Below are 22438 nucleotides of genomic sequence, written 5' to 3' on the forward strand. Positions count from 1 at the left end.
AACTAAGGAATCCAGGTAAAGGGGGCTCCTAAGATGTTAAACTTTGTGAGTAATTTTGAATTGGATTTGGTGTTTTATTGGTAACTAAAGTTGTTGAATTAGCATAGGAGTAACATGGTCATACTTCTTTGCACCAAATACTAAATGTACTGCTGAGTTCTGGAGGGATTGTAAATGACGAAGATGATATAGAGAAATACTAGCATACGCAATGTTATAATAGTCTAAACCAAGAAATAATAAATGCATGAATCAAGGTATGAAAAAATGGAAAATCCAGAAATCTTCTAATAGAACAGAGATGGCAGAGCCAAAAGAAACCCTTTTTGACAACCTCTGACTTGGAGATTAAAAAAAAAAAAAGTTAAGAATCTATTATACTTAAGCACTGAAAGCGAATGCTACATACCTGTAGAAGGTATTCTCCGAGGACAGCAGGCTGATTGTTCTCACTGATGGGTGACGTCCACGGCAGCCCCTCCAATCGGAATCTTCCTAGCAAAGTCCTTTGCTAGCCCTCGCGCGCCCGCGCGCACCGCGCATGCGCGGCCGTCTTCCCGCCCGAAACCGGCTCGAGCCGGCCAGTCTCGTATTGTAGCAAAAGAGAAACAAGGGAAGACTCAACTCCAAAGGGGAGGCGGGCGGGTTTGTGAGAACAATCAGCCTGCTGTCCTCGGAGAATACCTTCTACAGGTATGTAGCATTCGCTTTCTCCGAGGACAAGCAGGCTGCTTGTTCTCACTGATGGGGTATCCCTAGCCCCCAGGCTCACTCAAAACAACAACCATGGTCAATTGGGCCTCGCAACGGCGAGGACATAACTGAGATTGACCTAAAAAATTTACCAACTAACTGAGAGTGCAGCCTGGAACAGAACAAACAGGGCCCTCGGGGGGTGGAGTTGGATCCTAAAGCCCAAACAGGTTCTGAAGAACTGACTGCCCGAACCGACTGTCGCGTCGGGTATCCTGCTGCAGGCAGTAATGAGATGTGAATGTGTGGACAGATGACCACGTCGCAGCTTTGCAAATTTCTTCAATAGAGGCTGACTTCAAGTGGGCTACCGACGCAGCCATGGCTCTAACATTATGAGCCGTGACATGACCCTCAAGAGCCAACCCCGCCTGGGCGTAAGTGAAGGAAATGCAATCTGCTAGCCAATTGGATATGGTGCGTTTCCCTACAGCCACTCCCCTCCTATTGGGATCAAAAGAAACAAACAATTGGGCGGACTGTCTGTGGGGCTGTGTCCGCTCCAGATAGAAGGCCAATGCTCTCTTGCAGTCCAATGTGTGCAGCTGACGTTCAGCAGGGCAGGAATGAGGACGGGGAAAGAATGTTGGCAAGACAATTGACTGGTTCAGATGGAACTCCGACACGACCTTTGGCAAGAACTTAGGGTGAGTGCGGAGGACTACTCTGTTATGATGAAATTTGGTGTAAGGGGCCTGGGCTACCAGGGCCTGAAGCTCACTGACTCTACGAGCTGAAGTAACTGCCACCAAGAAAATGACCTTCCAGGTCAAGTACTTCAGATGGCAGGAGTTCAGTGGCTCAAAAGGAGGTTTCATCAGCTGGGTGAGAACGACATTGAGATCCCATGACACTGTAGGAGGCTTGACAGGGGGCTTTGACAAAAGCAAACCTCTCATGAAGCAAACAACTAAAGGCTGTCCCGAGATCGGCTTACCTTCCACATGGTAATGGTATGCACTGATTGCGCTAAGGTGAACTCTTACAGAGTTGGTCTTGAGACCAGACTCAGACAAGTGCAGAAGGTATTCAAGCAGGGTCTGTGTAGGACAAGAGCGAGGAGCTAGGGCCTTGCTGTCACACCAGACGGCAAACCTCCTCCATAGAAAGAAGTAACTCCTCTTAGTGGAATCTTTCCTGGAAGCAAGCAAGACGCGGGAGACACCCTCTGACAGACCCAAAGAGGCAAAGTCTACGCTCTCAACATCCAGGCCGTGAGAGCCAGGGACCGGAGGCTGGGATGCAGAAGAGCCCCTTCGTCCTGTGTGATGAGGGTCGGAAAACACTCCAATCTCCACGGTTCTTCTGAGGATAACTCCAGAAGAAGAGGGAACCAGATCTGACGCGGCCAAAAAGGAGCAATCAGAATCATGGTGCCTCGGTCTTGCTTGAGTTTCAACAAAGTCTTCCCCACCAGAGGAATGGGAGGATAAGCATACAGCAGGCCCTCCCCCCAGTCCAGGAGAAAGGCATCCGATGCCAGTCTGCCGTGGGCCTGAAGCCTGGAACAGAACTGAGGGACTTTGTGGTTCGCTCGAGATGCGAAGAGATCCACCAAGGGGGTGCCCCACACTTGGAAGATCTGGCGCACCACACGGGAGTTGAGCGACCACTCGTGAGGTTGCATAATCCTGCTCAGTCTGTCGGCCAGACTGTTGTTTACGCCTGCCAGATATGTGGCTTGGAGCACCATGCCGAGACGGCGAGCCCAGAGCCACATGCTGACGGCTTCCTGACACAGGGGGCGAGATCCGGTGCCCCCCTGCTTGTTGACATAGTACATGGCAACCTGGTTGTCTGTCTGAATTTGGATAATTTGGTGGGACAGCCGATCTCTGAAAGCCTTCAGAGCGTTCCAGATCGCTCGCAACTCCAGGAGATTGATCTGTAGACCGTGTTCCTGGAGGGACCAGCTTCCTTGGGTGTGAAGCCCATCGACATGAGCTCCCCATCCCAGGAGAGACGCATCCGTGGTCAGCACTTTTTGTGGCTGAGGAATTTGGAAGGGACATCCCAGAGTCAGATTGGACCAAATCGTCCACCAATACAGGGATTTGAGAAAACTCGTGGACAGGTGGATCACGTCTTCTAGATCCCCAGCAGCCTGAAACCACTGGGAAGCTAGGGTCCATTGAGCAGATCTCATGTGAATGCGGGCCATGGGAGTCACATGAACTGTGGAGGCCATGTGGCCCAGCAATCTCAACATCTGCCGAGCTGTGATCTGCTGGGACGCTCGCACCCGCGAGACGAGGGACAACAAGTTGTTGGCTCTCGCCTCTGGGAGGTAGGCGCGAGCCGTCCGAGAATCCAGCAGAGCTCCTATGAATTCGAGTCTCTGCGCTGGGAGAAGATGGGACTTTGGGTAATTTATCACAAACCCCAGTAGCTCCAGGAGGCGAATAGTCATCTGCATGGACTGCAGGGCTCCTGCCTCGGATCTGTTCTTCACCAGCCAATCGTCGAGATATGGGAACACATGCACCCCCAGCCTGCGAAGTGCCGCTGCTACTACAGCTAGGCACTTTGTGAACACCCTGGGCGCAGAGGCGAGCTCAAAGGGTAGCACACAGTACTGGAAGTGGCGTGTGCCCAACTGAAATCGCAGATACTGTCTGTGAGCTGGCAGTATCGGGATGTGTGTGTAGGCATCCTTCAAGTCCAGAGAGCATAGCCAATCGTTTTGCTGAATCATGGGGAGAAGGGTGCCCAGGGAAAGCATCCTGAACTTTTCTTTTACGAGATATTTGTTCAGGGCCCTTAGGTCTAGGATGGGACGCATCCCCCCTGTTTTCTTTTCCACAAGGAAGTACCTGGAATAGAATCCCAGCCCTTCTTGCCCGGATGGCACGGGCTCGACCGCATTGGCGCTGAGAAGGGCGGAGAGTTCCTCTGCAAGTACCTGCTTGTGCTGGAAGCTGTAGGATTGAGCTCCCGGTGGACAATTTGGAGGTTTTGAGGCCAAATTGAGGGTGTATCCTTGCCGGACTATTTGCAGAACCCACTGATCGGAGGTTATGAGAGGCCACCTTTGGTGAAAAGCTTTCAACCTCCCCCCGACCGGCAGGTCGCCCGGCACTGACACTTGGATGTCGGCTATGCTCTGCTGGAGCCAGTCAAAAGCTCGCCCCTTGCTTTTGCTGGGGAGCCGCGGGGCCTTGCTGAGGCACACGCTGCTGACGAGAGCGAGCGCGCTGGGGCTTAGCCTGGGCCGCAGGCTGTCGAGAAGGAGGGTTGTACCTACGCTTGCCAGAAGAGTAGGGAACAGTCCTCCTTCCCCCAAAAAATCTTCTACCTGTAGAGGTAGATGCTGAAGGCTGCCGGCGGGAGAACTTGTCGAATGCGGTATCCCGCTGGTGGAGATGCTCTACCACCTGCTCGACTTTCTCTCCAAAAATATTGTCCGCACGGCAAGGCGAGTCCGCAATCCGCTGCTGGAGTCTATTTTCCAAGTCGGAGGCACGCAGCCATGAGAGCCTGCGCATCACCACACCTTGAGCAGCGGCCCTGGACGCAACATCAAAGGTGTCATACACCCCTCTGGCCAGGAATTTTCTGCACGCCTTCAGCTGCCTGACCACCTCCTGAAAAGGCTTGGCTTGCTCAGGGGGGAGAGCATCAACCAAGCCCGCCAACTGCCGCACATTGTTCCGCATGTGTATGCTCGTGTAGAGCTGGTAAGACTGGATTTTGGCCACGAGCATAGAGGAATGGTAGGCCTTCCTCCCAAAGGAGTCTAAGGTTCTAGAGTCTTTGCCCGGGGGCGCCGAAGCATGCTCCCTAGAACTCTTAGCCTTCTTTAGGGCCAGATCCACAACTCCAGAGTCGTGAGGCAACTGAGTGCGCATCAGCTCTGGGTCCCCATGGATCCGGTACTGGGACTCGATCTTCTTGGGGATGTGGGGGTTACTTAGTGGCTTGGTCCAGTTCGCAAGCAATGTCTTTTTCAGGACATGGTGCAAGGGAACAGTGGACGCTTCCTTAGGTGGAGGATAGTCCAGGAGCTCAAACATTTCAGCCCTGGGCTCGTCCTCCACAACCACCAGGAAGGGGATGGCCGTAGACATCTCCCGGACAAAGGAAGCAAAAGACAGACTCTCGGGAGGAGAAAGCTGTCTTTCAGGAGAGGGAGTGGGATCGGAAGGAAGACCCTCAGACTCCTCGTCAGAGAAATATCTGGGGTCTTCTTCTTCTTCCCACGAGGCCTCACCCTCGGTGTCAGACACAAGTTCACGGACCTGTGTCTGCAACCTCGCCCGGCTCGACTCCGTGGAGCCACGTCCACGATGGGGGCGTCGAGAGGTAGACTCCCTTGCCCGCATCGGCGAAGCTCCCTCCGCCGACGTAGTCGGGGAGCCCTCCTGGGAGGTGGCCGCAGTCGGCACCGCACGCGGTACCGACGTCGGGGACCTCACCCCGGGCGATGGGCCAGCCGGCGCCACGCTCGACGGTACCGGAGGCGCAAGCACCGCCGGTACCGGAGGGGTAGGGCGCAACAGCTCTCCCAGAATCTCTGGGAGAACGGCCCGGAGGCTCTCGTTCAGAGCGGCTGCAGAGAAAGGCAGGGAGGTCGATGCAGGCGTCGACGTCAGAACCTGTTCCGGGCGTGGAGGCTGGTCCGGGCTGTCCAGAGTGGAGCGCATCGACACCTCCTGAACAGAGGGTGAGCGGTCCTCTCGGTGCCGATGCCTGCTGGGTGCCGACTCCCTCGGCGACCCAGAGCTCTCGGTGCCGACGCGGGGAGGAGACTGGTGTCGATGCTTCTTCGACTTCTTCCGAAGCATGTCACCGGAGCTCCCCGGCACCGACGAGGAGGACGTAGAATCCATCCGTCGCTTCCTCAGGGCCGAGGTCGAAGCAGGTCGATCCCGGGGGGGCTGTACCGCAGGAGCCTTCAGGGTAGGGGGAGACCCACCCGAAGGCTCACCGCCACCAGCAGGGGAATGGACAGCCCTCACCTGCACTCCACCCGATGCACCACCGTCCGACGACATCAGGAGACGAGGTCCCGGTACCACCGACGTCGATGCAGCTATCCGATGTCTCGGCGCCGATGCAGAGGGCCGATGCCTCGATGCACTGGCGGCCAAGGATGAAGGTCTGGACGCTGATGACGTCGATGCACACGATGACCCCGGTGCCGATGCCGACGAAGAGCCCGAGAACAAAACGTTCCACTGGGCCAATCTCGCTACCTGAGTCCGCCTTTGTAACAGGGAACACAGATTACAGTTCTGAGGACGGTGCTCGGCCCCCAGACACTGAAGACACGAAGAGTGCCTATCAGTGAGCGAGATTACCCGGGCGCACTGGGTGCACTTCTTGAAGCCGCTGGAAGGCTTCGATGTCATGGGCGGAAAAATCACGCTGGCGAAATCAAAATCCGAATTGACGAATTTGGAGCACAAAAACTTTAAGGGAGAAAAATCTCGACCGAGGCCGAAAAGAGGCCTACCCCGACGACGAAAGAAAACTTACCGGGGCAAAAACTGGAAACACGGGAAGGGGCAAATGAAACCCAAGGGGGTTTCCGGAGCACTTCCCGAACAAATTTAGAACTTTTCCGAAGAAAAAAACACGTCTATTTTAAAACGGACGCGCGAGGTCGACTCTCCGGGGCTCGACACGACAAAAACACAGCCGTACCGAGTGCGGACGAAAGAAGACTGGCCGGCTCGAGCCGGTTTCGGGCGGGAAGACGGCCGCGCATGCGCAGTGCGCGCGGGAGGGCTAGCAAAGGACTTTGCTAGGAAGATTCCGATTGGAGGGGCTGCCGTGGATGTCACCCATCAGTGAGAACAAGCAGCCTGCTTGTCCTCGGAGAAAAGACTCTACAGTAGGTACCAGAAGTCAACGCAACACATTTTCTAGCAGACTAAAGTAACTGTCCTGCAAATAGAATTATTTTTGTATTTTCCTCACAAATTTCCCTTTTCATACTTTTCTCCCTTACCATTTGCTTTTATTTAATATTCTGACAATATAGCAACTATTAAAAGCACAACATAGAAATCTTCACATATTTAACTTTATTGATCTGTTTTATTTTTTTGTACTTGTATTCCTCATTCTCCGAGGACAAGCAGGACAGTTGTATCCTTACATCTGGGTTACATTATCTTGATGGTGCAGATGCTGCCCAGTGCTCTATTACTTTAAGAGGCTTTTGGCAGAGGCCCCACTGTGCATACAGTGGTGGAAATAAGTATTTGATCCCTTGCTGATTTTGTAAGTTTGCCCACTGACAAAGACATGAGCAGCCCATAATTGAAGGGTAGGTTATTGGTAACAGTGAGAGATAGCACATCACAAATTAAATCCGGAAAATCACATTGTGGAAAGTATATGAATTTATTTGCATTCTGCAGAGGGAAATAAGTATTTGATCCCCCACCAACCAGTAAGAGATCTGGCCCCTACAGACCAGGTAGATGCTCCAAATCAACTCGTTACCTGCATGACAGACAGCTGTCGGCAATGGTCACCTGTATGAAAGACACCTGTCCACAGACTCAGTGAATCAGTCAGACTCTAACCTCTACAAAATGGCCAAGAGCAAGGAGCTGTCTAAGGATGTCAGGGACAAGATCATACACCTGCACAAGGCTGGAATGGGCTACAAAACCATCAGTAAGACGCTGGGCGAGAAGGAGACAACTGTTGGTGCCATAGTAAGAAAATGGAAGAAGTACAAAATGACTGTCAATCGACAAAGATCTGGGGCTCCACGCAAAATCTCACCTCGTGGGGTATCCTTGATCATGAGGAAGGTTAGAAATCAGCCTACAACTACAAGGGGGGAACTTGTCAATGATCTCAAGGCAGCTGGGACCACTGTCACCACGAAAACCATTGGTAACACATTACGACATAACGGATTGCAATCCTGCAGTGCCCGCAAGGTCCCCCTGCTCCGGAAGGCACATGTGACGGCCCGTCTGAAGTTTGCCAGTGAACACCTGGATGATGCCGAGAGTGATTGGGAGAAGGTGCTGTGGTCAGATGAGACAAAAATTGAGCTCTTTGGCATGAACTCAACTCGCCGTGTTTGGAGGAAGAGAAATGCTGCCTATGACCCAAAGAACACCGTCCCCACTGTCAAGCATGGAGGTGGAAATGTTATGTTTTGGGGGTGTTTCTCTGCTAAGGGCACAGGACTACTTCACCGCATCAATGGGAGAATGGATGGGGCCATGTACCGTACAATTCTGAGTGACAACCTCCTTCCCTCCGCCAGGGCCTTAAAAATGGGTCGTGGCTGGGTCTTCCAGCACGACAATGACCCAAAACATACAGCCAAGGCAACAAAGGAGTGGCTCAGGAAGAAGCACATTAGGGTCATGGAGTGGCCTAGCCAGTCACCAGACCTTAATCCCATTGAAAACTTATGGAGGGAGCTGAAGCTGCGAGTTGCCAAGCGACAGCCCAGATCTCTTAATGATTTAGAGATGATCTGCAAAGAGGAGTGGACCAAAATTCCTCCTGACATGTGTGCAAACCTCATCATCAACTACAGAAGACGTCTGACCGCTGTGCTTGCCAACAAGGGTTTTGCCACCAAGTATTAGGTCTTGTTTGCCAGAGGGATTAAATACTTATTTCCCTCTGCAGAATGCAAATAAATTCATATACTTTCCACAATGTGATTTTCCGGATTTAATTTGTGATGTGCTATCTCTCACTGTTACCAATAACCTACCCTTCAATTATGGGCTGCTCATGTCTTTGTCAGTGGGCAAACTTACAAAATCAGCAAGGGATCAAATACTTATTTCCACCACTGTACGTGAGTTCCTTCCTATCTGACATGCAAGTGCAGGACCCTCAGTCTAGAGTTTTCTGCGGAGCTAGGACGTCACGTCTCTATCTCCTCAGCAACTTTTTTTTTGCTGCGTGTTTCTGTCTTCCTTTGTGGGTATTTTTACTTTTTTAATTTATTTTTCATAGTACTCCTTCTCCCTGTATTTCTGATGTGTTTTGGGCTCTTAAGTTTTCTTTTCTATGATTTATATTTTTATTTTACATTTACATATTAACATAAATGTTTCAGCAATATCTCAGTTAACATTATCCAAAAATCTTCCCAAAGAAAACATATTCTTCAACTTTGTCCACATAATTTGGATCCAAGAACCAGGAAATAGAAAACATACAGTGAAAAATAATCATCAATAGAGCAGTAGACAGCTTAACACATGCAGCCGATATACAGCAAATCAATTATTGAGTGCGACCAGGGTATCCCTAGCACCTTCTTTAGAATTTACAAATTCTATCAGTTTCTTGGGATCAAAGAAAACAATTTATTGAATTCAAAATCACTAAACATCTGCAAGGGAATTTCAAAACAAACAAACCACCTAAATTAAGAACTTTCTTCACATCTGGGGCAATGGAAACAGGAACCATGTGTAATAGAAAAAGGGCAGGAAAGTGGTGTCAAGTTACTGTATAGATGGTATACAGAACATGTGGCGTTAGCACAATATGTTCCTGCCAGCTCGAGGGACTGTTGGAGGGGATGTGGGAACTTATTTCCATGTGTGGTTGGACTGTCCTTATATTAAATCCTTTTGGACTGATTGGGTCAGGGTTTTCTCTACAATGCTTTCTGCTTCAGTGGTGGCGGACCCTTCTCTTTTTCTATTACATGTGGTTCCTGTGTCCATTGCCCCAGATGTGAAGAAAGTTCTTCTCTCCTGTACTGCAGTTAAGAGGGAGTGTCCAAGTGGTGGGAGGCAGGGCTGGTGGGTGGGAGGCGGGGCTAGTGCTGGGCAGACTTCTATGGTCTGTGCCCTGAAAATGGCAGATATAAATCAAGGTAAGGTATACACAAAAAGTAGCACATATGAGTTTATCTTGTTGGGCAGACTGGATGGACCGTGCAGGTCTTTTTCTGTCGTCAACTACTATGTTACTATACGTTACTATGTAAGTCACCAATTCTTCCGACTCAGAAGCAGTTACGAGGTGCCTTGTGGGATGCCTACTATCTTAGTAAGTTGACTGCACAGAGGGCATCTGGATACATTTCAGAAAACCTGGGTTTTCTGCATGGTACAAGGCCTCATTTCCTTTAAGGGCCTTGCTCAGACAAAGAGTTTTACATTTAGCCCTGTGTTGTAATGGTAGCCAATGAAGTTTTTGCAAAAATGGTGTGATGTGGTCACGTCGCTTGCAACCTTCTATGAGTCTTGCTGCAGCATTCTGAATCAATTGGAGCTGGTGCAGGCCCTTTGTAGTCAGACCGTTGTATAGTGCATTGCAGTAATAGTCTTGATGTTATCATGGCATGCACAACTGGGATAAGATTTACCTTCTCGATGTAAGGAGGAAGGCAGAGTACCTGTCGCAAATAATAGAAGCAGCTCTTGAAGTTTGCTTGGATTTGGGGAATCTGAGTAAGTGTTGAAACTAACTGTATTCCAAGGTTCCTGACTTGTGATTTGAGGGGGAATTCATACTCCCCCCCCCCCAAAAAAAAAATACTTTGATGTCAGGTATGTATCCAATTGTGTTAGAGACCCAGAGAAGCTTGGTTTTACTTGGGTTCAGGCAAAGCTTGTTGTGTTTAGCCCATTCTTGAATTGATGTTAAACAGGTAGTCAGTTTATTCAAGGCTGTAGGTAAGTCAGGTTCAATGGGTATGAGTAGCTGCACATCATCTGGAGATGTAGAACTGAGTGTCCAATGACAGAATCAGCTCAGCTAGTGGCTTGAGGTACATACTGAACAGAATAGGTGAGGTATCAATCCTCGTGGTACCCCGTAGGTCCCTGCCCATGGTGGCAATGAGTTGCTGACAAACATAATGGATTGTTGCCTGTCTGGATCTGAACCAGGCAAGAACTGTTCCATTGATACCTGTTTCTGTTAAGTCGTGCTAGCATATCATCATGATCCACAGTGTCAAAAGCTGCTGAGAAATCTAGCAGTACTAACACCGAGGCGAATTCCCCTGTCTCTGTGAAGATCATCTAGTAGGGATATGAGGACCGTTTCTGTTCCATAACTGGGTATGAATCCAGATTGACATGGATCTAGCCAGTTTCTCTCTTCTACAATCATTAAGTTGAACGCATACTGTTTGTTCTGTAAGTTTACCTAGAAATGGGATGTTGGATACTGGCTGGTAACTTTCAAGTTTGTCCTGATCAAGGTTGTTTTTCTTTAGCAAAGGGTGAACCACTGCCCTTTCTAATGTTGTCAGTAGTTGCACATTAGAAAGAGAGGCATTCACAATTTTTGTGGTGCCTTCTATGAGGCCCATACTTGCCTGATGGACAGGGGTCAAGGGAGCAGGTAGTTAGTCCAAGGTCTCTTAGGACTTTGTCAAGGCTCTCCTCTGTCATTGGGTTAAAAGTGTCCTATCTGTCTTTATCAGGAGGGGGCAAGTTTGTGCAGTCCTGGTTAACTGATTGGAGATTGGGTGGGATTGCTTGCTGGCGGAGACTTTTAATTTTGTTGGCAAAGTATGCAACAAAATCATTGCAGTTCAGTTTAGATTGGGCAGGCTGGTTCTGTTGTGGGGGTTACAGTAGGATGTTTAAATACTGAACAACTGCTTAGTTGAATTGGCAGCCTGTGCAATGCATTGAGAGAAATATTGTGGTACTTTGTCGTGTGCTTCCTACAGTTTAGCCTGTCTTCATCCAGGTGAGATTTGCCTTCTCCTTTCCAGTTTCCGTCCTTCGCGTTTAAGGATCTGAAGTTCTGGAGAAAACCAAGGTGAGTGGGGCATAAGACCTTTTTTAGTGGTGCTGTTTTCTTTAAGGTCTTGGCTAAATGTGTATTCCAAATGTCAACCTGTTCCGACACTGTAGTTGTCTTTTCATCCACATGTGGATAGTCCAATGCCTGTAAGAAATTCTCAATGGTCAGCTTTTTTTTTTTTTTGTCTGATCTCCTTCCAAACTCTGGGAGGTGACATTTGTTTCAGGTGGTCACTTAGGAAAATTTTAATTAGAAAATGGTCTGGCCATGATAGAGGTGTTATTTCAATACTGATATCCCAGAATTCTAGGATGTCAACCGCTTTGTAGAATACCAGGTCTAGTATGTGATTGGAGAAATGATCACCTGTGTAAATCCTAGTGCTGTCATCATGTCCAGAAAGGCAGCTGTGGTGGTATCTGGGGTTTCGATGTGTAGATTGAAATCCCCCATGATCACCAGCCTAGGGTAATTCAGGGTCACTTGAAATCAAGTCTAGGAGTTCTTGCAAAGATAATGTGTTGTTTTGAGGTGTTCGGTATACCAAGAGCAGCCAGATTGGTTTCTCCTCTTCAAGCTGGATTAAAAGAGATTCTGATTCATGTAGCTGGGAGAAGGAGATTCTGCACAGTTTGATTGTATCCCAAATCAAGATTGCTACCCCTCCACACCGTCTTCCTGGTCTTGGTTGATGTTGGATGTTGAAACCCATTGGGCATAGTTCAGCCAGCGGTAACCCCCCCCCCCCCCCCCCTTTCATCTAGCCAGGTTTCAGTTATTCCTAGGATGTCGAGATGATGCTCATGTATGACATTATGGATCGCCGAGGATTTCTTTGCAGCTGATCTGGCATTCACCAGTTCTAAGGTTCCCAAGGGTGGTCTAGGAGTGCTGTGGGTAGCTTTGGTGTGGCAATGAGGTGATCTTTTAAGTACTGTTGTGTAGGTACTCTTGCACTTTTGCCTTCTCTTTGGTTGGTGGGGATTATAGTTTCCTTTTCCACATACCACTGAGATCCCGGAGGTCTCATGGTCTGCTGGACCAAGGCACATTTTTTGTGTCATAAGCTAGTTAGGCAAAATTTCATTGGATGACACTGCAGTCCACCCTGTGGAGTTCACACTGTGGATCAGCAATCTTACTAGTTGGCAATGCAGGGTAGCGAAAGATACATACCTGTAGCAGGTATTCTCCGAGGACAGCAGGCTGATTGTTCTCACTGATGGGTGATGTCCACGGCAGCCCCTCAGAACCGGAGAGTTTCCCTAGCAAGCTCCAAACGTCTTGCAGGAGGTCCAGCGCGCAGGGCACGCCCACCATGCATGTGCGGCCATCTTCCCGCCCGTGCGCGACCGCTCCCGCTCAGTTAAATGAATAGCAAAAATGAAACAAGAACAACTCCAAAGGAGAGGAGGGAGGGTTTGTGAGAACAATCAGCCTGCTGTCCTCGGAGAATACCTGCTACAGGTATGTATCTTTCGCTTTCTTCGAGGACAAGCAGGCTGCTTGTTCTCACTGATGGGGTATCCCTAGCACCCATGCTCACTCAAAACAACAAAAAGGGTCAATTGGGCCTCGAAACGGCGAGGACATAACAAGAATTGACCTACGAAGAACAACTAACTGAGAGTGCAGCCTGAACAGAATAAAACAGGGCCTAGGAGGGTGGAGTTGGACTCTAAACCCCGAACAGATTCTGCAGCACCGACTGCCCAAACCGACTGTCGCGTCGGGTATCCTGCTGGAGGCAATAATGTGATGTTAATGTGTGGACTGATGACCACGTCGCAGCCTTGCAAATCTCTTCAATCGTTGCAGACTTCAAGTGGGCCACTGACGCCGCCATGGCTCTAACACTATGAGCCGTGAAATGACCCTCCAGCTTGGGCATAAGTGAAGGAAATGCAATCTGCTAGCCAAATGGAGATGGTGCGTTTCCCAATTGCAACCCCCTTCCTATTGGGGTCAAAGGAAACAAACATTTGGGTGGACTGTCTGTATGGGCGCGTCCGCTCCAGATAGAAGGCCAATGCTCTCTTGCAGTCCAATGTGTGCAACTGACGTTCAGCAGGGCGGGTATGCGGATGGGGGAAAAATGTTGGCAAGACAATTGACTGGTTCAGATGGAACTCCGACACCACCTTTTGCAGAACTTAGGGTGAGTGCGGAGAACTACTTTGTTATGATAGAATTTGGTGTAAGGAGCATAGGCTACCAAGGTTTGAAGCTCACTGACTCTACAAGCTGAAGTAACAGCCACCAAGAAAATAACCTTCCAGGTCAAGTACTTCAGATGGCAGGAATGCAGTGGCTCAAAAGGAGGTTTCATCAGCTGGGTGAGAACGACGTTGAGATCCCATGACACTGTTGGAAGTTTGACAGGGGGCTTTGACAAGAGCAAACCTCTCATGAAACGAATAACTAAAGGCTGTCCAGAGATGGGCTTACCCTCTACACAAAAATGATAAGCACTAATCGCACTAAGGTGGCTTCTTACTGAGTTGGTTTTAAGACCAGACTCCGATAAGTGTAGAATGTACTCAAGCAGGGTCTGTGTAGGACAAGAGTGAGGATCTAGGGCCTTGCTGTCACACTAGATGGCAAACCTCCACCGGAAAAAGTAACTATTTTTAGTGGAATCTTTCCTGGAAGCAAGACTCGGGAAACCCCCTCAGAAAGACACAAGGAAGCAAAATGTATGCCCTCAACACCCAGGCCGTGAGGGCCAGAGACTGGAGGTTGGGATGCAGAAGCGCCCCCTCGTTCTGAGTGATGAGGGTTGGAAAACACTCCAATCTCCACGGTTCTTCGGAAGACAACTCCAGAAAAAGAGGGAACCAGATCTGACGGGGCCAAAAGTGCGCAATCAGAATCATGGTGCCGTGGTCTTGCTTGAGTTTCAGCAAAGTCTTCCACACCAAAGGTATGGGAGGATACGCGTATAGAAGGCCGTTTCCCCAATGCAGGAGGAAGACGTCTGACGCTAGTCTGTCGTGGGCCTGAAGTCTGGAACAGAACTGAGGCAGCTTGTGATTGGCTTGAGTGGCAAAAAGATCCACCGAGGGGGTGCCCCACTCCCGGAAGATCTTGCGTACCACACTCAAATTGAGTGACCACTTGTGCGGTTGCATAATTCTGCTCAACCTGTCAGCCAGACTGTTGTTTACGCCTGCCAGGTACGTGGCTTGGAGAAGCATGCCGTGCCGGCGAGCCCAACGCCACATCCTGATGGCTTCCTGACACAGGGGGCGAGAACCGGTGCCCCCCTGCTTGTTCATGTAGTATATTGCAACCTGATTGTCTGTCCGAATTTGAATGACTTGAAAGGACAGCCGATCTCTGAAAGCCCTTAGAGCATTCCAGAGTGCTCTCAACACCAGAAGGTTGATCTGCAGACCTACATAAGTACATAAGCACTGCCACGCTGGGAAAAGACCAAAGGTCCATCAAGCCCAGCACTCCGTCTCCGACAGCGGCCAATCCAGGCCCCAAGAACCTGACAAAAACCCAATTAATAAAGATCAATGGAGCAAGGCCAGCTGCCGTCACTACCTTCTCTGGCAATGAGATCCAGAGTCTAACCACGCGCTGAGTAAAGAAAAACTTTCTCCAATTTGTTTTAAACCTACCACATTCTAATTTCATCTTGTGTCCCCTAGTTCTATTATTGTTAGAAAGCGTAAACAAACGCTTCACATCTGTCCGCTCTACCCCACTCATTATTTTGTAGACCTCTATCATATCACCCCTCAGCCGCCTTTTCTCCAGGCTAAAGAGTCCTAGCCTTCTTAACCTCTCCTCATAAGGTAGTCGTCCCATCCCTTTTATCATTTTTGTCGCCCTTCTCTGCACCTTCTCCAATTCCTTTAAATCTTTTTTGAGATGAGGTGACCAGAACTGAACACAATACTCCAGGTGCGGTCGCACCATGGAGCGATATAACGGCATTATAACATCCTCATGCTTGTTTTCCATCCCTTTTCTAATAATACTCAACATTCTGTTCGCCTTCTTAGCTGCCGCAGCACATTGAGCGAAAGATTTCAACGTCCTATCCACGATGACTCCCAGATCCCTTTCTCGGTCCGTAACTCCTAAAGTGGAACCTTGCATGACATAGCTGTCATTTGGGTTTCTCCTTCCCATGTGCATCACTTTGCACTTGTCAACGTTGAACTTCATCTGCCATTTGGACGCCCAATCCCCCAGTCTCACGAGGTCCTCTTGTAATCTTTCACACTTCTCCCGCAACGAGACGACCCTGGATAACTTTGTGTCATCTGCGAATTTAATTACCTCACTAGTTACTCCCATCTCAAGGTCATTTATAAATATGTTAAAAAGCAGCGGTCCCAGCACAGACCATCGAGAATAATGACCATTCAACCTTACTCTCTGCTTCCTATCTTTTAACCAGCTCTTAATCCATAATAATACACTTAGGCTCATTTTCAAAGCACTTAGCCTTCCAAAGTTCCATAGAAACCTATGGAACTTAGCCTCCCAAAGTGCTTTGAAAATATGCCTAACTGCCTCCGATCCAATGACTCTCCAGTTTCCTTTGGAGTCTTTCATGAGGCACTTTGTCAAACGCCTTCTGAAAATCTAGATATACAATATCCACCGGCTCCCCTTTGTCCACGTTTGTTCACCCCCTCGAAAAAAATGCAGTAGATTTGTGAGGCAAGACTTCCCTTCACTAAATCCGTGCTGACTTTGTCTCAGTAGCCCATGCTTTTGTATGTGTATTTTATTCTTAATAATAGCCTCCACCATTTTTGCTGGCACTGACGTCAGACTCACCGGTCTATAATTTCCCGGATCTCCTCTGGAACCCTTTTTAAAAATTGGCGTTACATTGACCACCCTCCAATCTTCCGGTACCACACCTGATTTTAGGGATAAATTGCATATTGCTAACAGTAGCTCCACAAGTTCATTTTTCAGCTCTATTAATACTCTGATTCATGGAGGGACCACAGTCCTTGAGTATGAAGCCCACCCACATGGGCTCGCCACCCCAGGAGGGATGCATCCATCGTCAGCACCTTTTGCGGCTGAGGAATTTGGAAAGGGCGTCCCAAAGTCAAATTGGACCGAATCGTCCACCAGTGGAGAGAATTGGGAAAACTGGTGGACAGTTGGATTGCATCCTCTAGATTCCCCGCAGCCTGATACCACTGGGAAGTTAGGGACCATTGAGCAGATCTCATGCGACGACGAGCCATGGGAGTCACATGGACTGTGGAGGCCATATGGCCTAGGAGTCTCAACATCTGCCGAGCTGTGAACTGCTGAGACGCTCTGGCCTGAGAGGCGAGAGACAGAAGATTCTGCGCCCTCTCCTCGGGTAGATAGGCATGAGCTGTCTGTGAATTCAGCAGAGCTCCTATGAATTCGAATGTCTGACTGGGTGGAGATGGGACTTTGGGTAATTTATCACAAACCCCAGTAGTTCCAGAAGTTGAATAGTCATCTGCATGGACTGTAGTGCTCCTGCCTCCGAGGTGCTCTTCACCAGCCAATCGTTGAGATAAGGGAACATATGCACTCCCAAGTTTGCGTAGAGACGCCGCAACCACTACCAGGCATTTTGTAAACACCCGTGGCTCAGAGGCGAGCCCAAAGGGTAGCACACAATACTGAAAATGCTGTGTTCCCAGATGGAATCGAAGATCCTGCCTGTGAGCTGGTAGTATCGGGATGTAGGTATAAGCATCCTTTAAATCCAGGGAGCATAGCCAGTCATTTTTCTGAATCAGGGGAAGAAGGGTGCCCAGGGAAAGCATCCTGAACTTTTCTCGGACCAGATATTGGTTCAGGCCCCTTAGGTCTAGGATGGGACGCATCCCCCCTGTTTTCTTCCGCACAAGGAAGTACCTGAAATAGAATCCCAGCCCTTCTTGCCCTGGTGGAACGGGCTCGACCGCATTGGCACTGAGAATGGCGGAGAGTTCCTCTGCAAGTTCCCGCCTGTGCTGGGAGCTGAAGGATTGAGCCCCTGGTGGACAATTTGGTGGGTTGGAGATCAAATTGAGGGAGTACCTGCACCAAACTATTTGCAGAACCCACTGGTCGGAGGTTACGAGAGGCCACCTTTGGTGAAAATATTTTAACCTCTTCCCCCCCCCCCCCCCGGCATATCGTCCGGCATGGGCACGTTTATGGCGGCTATGCTCCTCTGGATCCAGTCAAAAGCCCATCCCTTGCTTTTGCTGGGGAGCTGCAGGGGCCTGCTTGGTTGCATGCTGTTGACGCGAACGAGCGCGCTGGGGCTGAGCCTGGGAAGGCTGACGGGAATGAGGATTGTACCAATGCTTGTTATAAGCGTAGCAGCAGTCTTCTTTCCCCTGAAAAAACGTCTGCCTGATGAGGTAGATGCTGAAGGCGCCCGGTGGGAGAGGTTGTCGAGGGCGGTTTCCCGCTGGTGGAGCTGGTCGATCAACTGCTCGACTTTCTCACCAAAGATATTATCCCCCCAGCAAGGGACATCCGACAGCCGCTGCTGGGTCCGGTTGTACAAGTCAGAGGCACGCAGCCATGAGAGTCTGTGCATCACTATACCTTGGGCAGCGGATCTGGATGCAACATCAAAAGTGTCATAAATACCCCTGGACAGGAATTTGCGACACGCCTTCAGCTGCCTGACCACCTCCTGAAACGACCTGGACTGCTCCAATGGAAGCTTGTCAACCAGGTCCGCCAGTTGCCTCACATTATTCCGCATATGGATGCTCGTGTACAGCTGGTAAGACTGGATCTTGGCCAAGAGCATGGAGGAATGATAGGCCTTCCTCCCAAAAGAGTCTAGAATTCGAGACTCACGCCCCGGGGGCACCGAGGCAGTATCTCTAGAACTCTTGGCTCTCTTGAGAGCAGAATTCACAACCGCAGAGTCATGTGGTAACTGAGCCCCCATCAACTCCGGGTCGCTGTGGATCCTATACTGGGACTCAGCTTTCTTCGGAATGGTGGGGTTAGATAAAGGCTTCACCCAGTTCCGAAGCAATGTCTCCTTTAGGACATTATGCAACGGAACAGTGGAAGACTCTCTAGGTGGTGATGGATAGTCGAGGACCTCGAGCATCTCAGTCCTAGGCTCATCCACAGTGACCACAGGGAAGGGAATGGACAAAGACATGTCCCTTACAAAAGAGGCAAAGGAAAGGTTCTCAGGTGGAGAAAACTTCCTTTCCGGCGAAGGAGTGGGGGTCAGAGGGAAGACCACTTCTTTGCCAAGACCTACCCCTCACTTTATACCGCTGATACACCCCTCCTGTCTCTTACCCCGCTAGTTCACCCTGTTAAATGCTTTCCTCCCTGCTTACTCCTTGTATACTTTTCTAAGCTTCCTATTCTGTAATTTTATTTAATGTTTTGTAAGCCACATTGTGCCTGCATGAGTGGGAAAATGTGGGATATAAGCGAACAATAAATAAATAAATAAATAAATAAATAAATAAATAAATAAATAAATAAATAAAGACTCCTCGGAAGAGAAATATCTGGGGTCCTCCTCCTCCTCCCCCCACGAGGCCTCTCCCTCGGTGTCAGACATGAGCTCTCTAACTTCAGCCCGAAACCGGGCCCATCTCAACTCAGAGGAACCAGGTCCTCGATGGTAACGCCGAGAAGTGGACTCCCGTGCCAGCGGTGACGAAGCTCCCTCCATCGACAGGGAGTCCACCTGAGTGGCAGCCGAGACTGATGCTGCAAGTGGTACCGGTGTCGGCGACCGCACAACAGGGCCTGAGCCAGCCGGCGCTTCTATCAGCGGTGCCGAGGGCGCAGGCACCCCTGGCACCGGGAGAGACTGGCACAGCAGCCCTTCCAGGATACCCGGAAGAATGGCTCAGATGTACTCGTCCAAGGTCTCTGTCGGGAAAGGCTGAGGGGCTGGTGCAGGAGTCGGAGACAGAATCCGCACGGGGTCCGGAGGCGGTACCGGACTGCCCAATGACCAACGCATCGACACCTCTTGGATGGAGGGTGAGCGGTTCTCCCAGCGTCAACGCTTCTCGGGTGCCGAATCCTTCGACGCCCCAGAGCTCTTGGTACCGTGTGAAGGAGGAGACCGATGACGATGCTTCTTAGGTTTCCATTGATGCACGTCATCGGCGCTTCTCAGTACCAACTCGGGGTCAGGTCCGAGATAGGTCGGTCCTGATGGGCCTGCACAACAGTAGCCTTCGAGGTAGGTGGAGGCCCACTCGACTGCTCACTGCTTCCAGCGAGGGGCGGTCGTCGGGTCGGTGTTACCTGCTCTCCTGAAGTCAATGCCATCTCCGGTGCTGAAGCCGCCACCGATGCTGTCGATGCCGAAGGACTGGGTCCAGCTCCGAACAGACGATCCCGCTGAGCTTGCCTCAACACCTGTGTCTGCTTCTTAAGGCTTAGACACAATTTACAATTCGGAGGATGAAGCATGCAATGAGGTCCCAGTGGATATCAGAGAGATAATTAAGTCTGATGTGGTGGGCTGGTTACAGGAATTGAAAGCGGACTTGGCGGGGGTCCGCAAGAATGTGCAGGATATTTTAAAAGACACCAGAGCTGAAATCGGAGACTTGGGCACCCGAGTGAGGTTGAGGACGAGCTCGGTGCTATTAAGAGTGATATGGGAGCGATTCACAAAACAGTGACTAATGATAGTTTGGAAATTCAGCAGCTGAGAGAGCAGTTGGAAGACCTGGAAAACAGATCCCGAAGATGTAATTTGCATTCAAACTGATGCGCGCCTAGACCATTCCACTGGGAGAGGGCATTATAGCGGTCCCAGTCGCAAAGCATTGCTACATTTTTTTACAGGCTTTAGAAGTGGTGGATTGCTGGAGATTGCTGCATGGAGTGCAACGTAACTACACCTTCTACTCCCACACTACTCAGACTTATACTCGTATTGATGGGCTTTGGATTCACCGCAATGGGTGGGGCATGGTAGGCGAGGCTACTATTGGTAATATACAGATTTCAGATCATGCTCCAGTGTGGATTAAGCTTTGTGGGACATGGAATTTCAGGGGGCGAGGTTTTTGGAGAATTAATGAATCATCGTTGGGAGAGAAGGTGCAGGACGAGGTTTGTCACACTATATGAGAGTTTAGGCAGCTTAATGACAATGGGGAAGTGAATGATGCTTTTTATGGGATGCTTAGAAAGCAGTGGTTCGAGGGACCCTGGTTAAATGGGGGGTACGGAAGAAGAGGGAACGAGGACAACTTTCACTTTGTTTGCAAACTAGGCTATTGTGATTAGAAAACCAATATAAATGGGTGCCTAAACCTCAGATCTGGGAAGAGTTGAAAACAGTGAGGGGGGAGCTTCAGATGGTGGAGGTGGATTTTATGAGAACCAAACTTGAGCAACAATTTTTTGAATTTGCCAATAAATTGAGTACTATGTTAGTTCACTATCTTCGTGCCCGGAGAGTGAGGTCCACAATTCACAAGATTAGGGATAGAAGGGGAAGTTGGCAGTATACCGACTCTGAAATTCAAAAATGTTTCTTGAATTATCAGGACTTATATCGAGCATCAGATGGAGAATCGGCCACAGCGATAGCTCAATATTTGGACTGTATCCTCCTTACAAGACTTACTGAGTCAGAGAGTGCGCAGTTGGGAGAGCCCATCAGGCTAGGGGAGGTACATGGAGTTATCTGTAGGCTTTCGAATGGAAAGGCCCCAGGGTTGGAAGGGTTTACTGCAAGGTTTTATACGTATTTTGTGGAGGAGTTAGGGGCCTTTTTGGTAAGGGTGGGTAATGGAGTCCTATGACTGAGGCAGGTGTAACAGTTCTACCCAAACCAGGGAAGGATCCCTCTGTGTGCGGATCCTATAGACCCATATCTCTCTTGAATGTTGATACCAAGATCCTGGCTAAAGTGTTGGCTAATAGACTGGCTAGGGTGCTGCCGCAGCTGGCCCATATAGATCAATCTGGGTTTAATCCCTAGGCGGCAGGTAGGTGATAATATTCGGCGTACCCTTCATTTGATCTGGGAAGCACACAACTCTTTGTCTGGTGTGGCTCTCTTAGTCATGGATGCGGAGGCAGCTTTTGATTGAGGAGTTAGTTGGACGTTTCTGTGAGGCCCCAAAGGCATGTCTCCATATCAATGGGTCTTACACCTCCTTTATCCCCTATTGGAAGAGGGACTAGGCAGAATTGATGTCAGCTTCCAGACATTCGGGGAATTCCGGTAGGGGGGTTGGAACATCGCATTGCCCTCTTCGCGGATGATGTGCTTCTCTATATTAAAGTCCCCGGCTTGACACTGCCCATTGTGCTGGAGGTTTTCCGGGAATTTGAGAGGTTTGCAGGTTTAAATGTTAATATGGATAAAAGTGAAATCTTGGGGATTTCTTTATCCCAGATGGAGGAAGATAGATTGAGAGCTGCTTTTGCATTTAGATGAGCTCCCCATAGCATCTGCTACTTGGGAATTCGAACACCTAGGAATCTTGGTAGGTTATTCTCTCTGAATTATGATAAGATCGTGGATCAGATTTGGGTAGAATTGTCTCGTTGGAAGGGGTTATGGCTTTCTTGGTGGGGTCGCACTGCAGTGGTAAAGATGAATGTGTTACCTAGGTTACCGTTTCTATTTCAACCCTTACCTGTTATGGTCCAGAGGCAATTGCTTAAACGTTTACAGGGTTCTTTTTCTCAGCTTATTTGGGGTGGTAAACGTCCCTGACTGGCCGAAAGGCTTCTGTGGGGGGCTCCTGAGTAAGGAGGGAGAGCAGTACCTAACATTGAATGGTATTATTTAGCAGCTCAACTCCGGCTGATCTTAGATTGGGAGAAGGGGACATCTAAAACTGCTATTTTGGTGGAGCAATCCTATTTTTCTCATCGTCCATTGTTTGTGGACCTCTGACGGAATGAGAGTAGCATCATCTGGGATCCAGAATCCATTTGTAAGACATCTGTTTGGGATTTAGGAACAGTACGGAAACATTGGGGACAA

The 22438-nt window shown here is 49.5% G+C and overlaps 1 protein-coding gene across 2 annotated transcripts in view; it reads right to left on the reverse strand.

Moving 5' to 3' along the window:
- Positions 1–22438, reverse strand: part of DYNC1H1 (dynein cytoplasmic 1 heavy chain 1) — a 415182-nt gene that overhangs the window by 68941 nt on the left and 323803 nt on the right. The gene's annotated exons all lie outside the window — the stretch shown is intronic.

Source organism: Microcaecilia unicolor, chromosome 9 (assembly GCF_901765095.1).
Source record: "Microcaecilia unicolor chromosome 9, aMicUni1.1, whole genome shotgun sequence".
Classification (NCBI taxonomy): Eukaryota; Metazoa; Chordata; class Amphibia; order Gymnophiona; family Siphonopidae; genus Microcaecilia; species Microcaecilia unicolor.